Source organism: Hoplias malabaricus, unplaced genomic scaffold (genome assembly GCF_029633855.1).
Source record: "Hoplias malabaricus isolate fHopMal1 unplaced genomic scaffold, fHopMal1.hap1 H_1, whole genome shotgun sequence".
NCBI classification, from domain to species: Eukaryota; Metazoa; Chordata; class Actinopteri; order Characiformes; family Erythrinidae; genus Hoplias; species Hoplias malabaricus.
The window spans coordinates 3,069,109-3,072,149 of record NW_027101324.1 but is presented as its reverse complement, the minus strand read 5'-3'; the positions used below and the strand labels follow the sequence as shown (position 1 = coordinate 3,072,149).

The 3,041-nt window shown below is 63.8% G+C and overlaps 1 non-coding gene and 1 pseudogene across 1 annotated transcript; both read left to right on the top strand.

Annotated features, from left to right (window-relative positions):
- Positions 1-777: 777 nt before the first annotated feature.
- Positions 778-931, top strand: LOC136685992 (5.8S ribosomal RNA). Its single transcript, XR_010800244.1, has one exon. It is a non-coding gene; the product is annotated as a 5.8S ribosomal RNA (ribosomal RNA).
- A 416-nt stretch (positions 932-1,347) lies between these two features.
- Positions 1,348-3,041, top strand: part of LOC136685974 (28S ribosomal RNA) — a 4,635-nt pseudogene continuing 2,941 nt past the window's right edge.

The following is a 3,041-nucleotide window of genomic DNA, read 5'->3' as shown; positions in this document are numbered from 1 at the left end:
CGGAGCCGCCCGCCGGGTAGTTAAACCCAAAAAACCATTGATCGTTGAAGGCTTGATTGTGCGTGCGCGAGTCAAAGGGGCTTACTCACCCCCAGGGCGTTGGCCGGTGCTCGCCGGCCTCGGTGGGATCTCCCTGAACCCATCCCCCCGGCACAGGGGGCGGTGGTGGACGGGAGCGTACCGCCGGGCGAAACTCTTTCCCCTCACGGGGTTAGAGCGGAGCTTAAGAGCGCATGCAAAATACCCCCGATGTTGGCTTCGCAGAGACGGACCGTATAATAGTCTAAGGCCGGTGCGCGAGTTGAAGGGGCCTCACGAACCCCGGATGCGTTTATAAACACCCGAAAGGAGACGGCCGGTGCCCGCCGGTCCTGACTAGGTGGGATCTACCCAGCGCCTTCCCCTAAGCGGGGACTTGGGAGCGTACCACCGGGCCTCGCTCATACCCTCCGGGGTGGAGAGCTTGGCTTTGAGCGCACGCCTGAATGCCTTAGACCGGGACCCGTAACGCAGCGAACCAAACCCCTGGGCCTCGCCGGGAACGGCGGGTGCCTAGACCCCGGTCTCCTAAACCACGTAAGTCTCGGGCACCTACTCGGGCGATCGTCCCCCGGGCCGTAACTCCTCGGTCCGGTGGTGACGCCCAGGTTCAATGACCTTTCCCCCCCTGCACGGGGGTGGAAGGCACCCGGCTTGAAATATATTGGCAAAAATTGTCTCTTGTTCGAATGGCTTCCTTCGCCCGGCCTGTAACGGGCCGGGCACAAACCCGAATACGACTCTTAGCGGTGGATCACTCGGCTCGTGCTTCGATGAAGAACGCAGCCATCTGCGTTAACTAATGTGAATTGCAGGACACAGATCATCGAAATTTCGAACGCATATTGCGGCCGCGGGGGTCCATCCCGCGGCCACGCCTGTCTGAGGGTCGCTTTACCCATCGATCGGTCTCCGCGCCCCCGCTGAGAGAGAGAGACCGCGGCTGGAAGCTCGCAGGGCCTGAAAACGGCCCTTCGTCTTCCCAAACGAAGACTCGGTTCCGAGCCAGTCCACGCGGCCCGTGTTGCGAGAGAGCTCCGTACAGGGAACGGAGGGAGAGCCGAGTAGGTCCGGGTCCACGTCCGTTACGGTCTCTCCCCGAGTCCCGAGCGGGGCTCCGCGCAGTCGGACGCGGGGGTGGCGAGTGCCGATTAAACCCAGCGAGCGGGCGAGTGAGCGGGCGGGCGAGCGGCCGGGGTGGGGGGGAAGGTGTCGCGGAGTTCGGTCTCGTGCCGGGCTCTCGCCCCTCGCCCCTAGCCTTCGGCCCTCCGCCTCCGCCCTCGCCCCCGCATAAGAAACCTCTGTGTGCGGCCTCAGATCAGACGAGACGACCCGCTGAACTTAAGCATATCAGTAAGCGGAGGAAAAGAAACTAACAAGGATTCCCTTAGTAGCGGCGAGCGAACAGGGAAGAGCCCAGCGCTGAATCCCACTTTCCCCTGACCGGGGTTGGCCGGGAAATGTAGCGTACGGAAGTCCGTAAGATCCGTCTCGGTGCGGACGCGGGACCAAGTCCTCGCGAACGTGGCTTCTTCCCATAGACGGTGAAAGCCCGGTAGCGAGTCCCGCGTTCCCGCCCGGGTAGGTCGGGCTTCTCGGAGTCGGGTTGCTTGGGAATGCAGCCCAAAGCGGGTGGTAAACTCCATCTAAGGCTAAATACCGGCACGAGACCGATAGCGAACCGAGTACCGTGAGGGAAAGTTGAAACAGGACTTTGAAGAGAGAGTTCAACAGAGCGTGAAACCGTTGAGAGGTAAACGTACGGGGACCGAGAAGACTGCCCCGGGGGATTCAGCCGGGCGGACGGCCCCGCGCTCGTCGGGTTCCGCGGTCGGGGGTGCGAGCGTATCCGGGCGAGAGGGGTGGGGTGCCGACTCCACCGCTCCCCGCTTCGGCTCTGCGCTTCGCCTCTGGACTTCGGGCCTGTCGGGCGTACGGAGGTCCGGCCCCGCCCGGTGTACTTTCCCCGCGTGGTGGTGAGTCGCGACCGGCTCCGGTTAGGCTTGGAAGGGCCCGAGGGTGAAGGTAGGTCCGTCCGGAGAAGGGAGTCCCCACGCGGCCCCCGGACACGGGCGTTCCGCTACAGCCCCTCGCTCCGACTTCGCCGATAACGCCGGGGCCGTGGAGCAATGTCCTTTCCGCGTTCTCCCCTCCTCCGGGATGGGGATGGGGGCCCCCCCCGATCGTTCGGTCGAAGCGGGCCGGCTGGGCTGTCCTCAGCCCCGGGCTAGGCCCGCTACGGCGATGCGGGGGGCGATCCAGGCCCACAGCACCCGAACGCCTAAGGTCAGCGGCTAAGTTCGGACCCCGAACGACCCGTCTTGAAACACGGACCAAGGAGTCTAACGCGTATGCGAGTCGAAGGGACCAGAACCCCCGGAGGCGCAACGAAGGTGAAGGCCGGCGCGCGTCGGCTGAGGTGGGATCCGTCCTAACCCTCCGAGGGGGCGGGCGGCGCACCACCGGCCTGCTCTTCCCACGTGCGGAGAGCGGAGCCAGAGCATACGCGGTGGTACCCGAAAGATGGTGAACTATGCCTGGGCAGGGCGAAGCCAGGGGAAACCCTGAGTGGAGGCCCGCAGCGGTCCTGACGTGCAAATCGGTCGTCCGACCTGGGTATAGGGGCGAAAGACTAATCGAACCATCTAGTAGCTGGTTCCCTCCGAAGTTTCCCTCAGGATAGCCGGCGCCGAAACTTCAAGTTTTATCCGGTAAAGAAATGACTGGAGGCCGCGGGGCCGAAACGGGCCTCGCCCTACTCTCAAACTTTAAATGGGTAAGAGGCCCGGCTCGCAGGCTTGGAGCCGGGCATGGAATTGACGGTGCCGAGTGGGCCACTTTTGGTAAGCAGAACTGGTGCTGCGGGATGAACCGAACGCGCGGGTTAAGGCGCCCGACGCAGACGCTCATCAGACCCCAAGAAAGGTGTCGGTTGATATAGACAGCGGGGCGGTGGCCATGGAAGTCGGCATCCGCTAAGGAGTGTGTAACAACTCACCTGC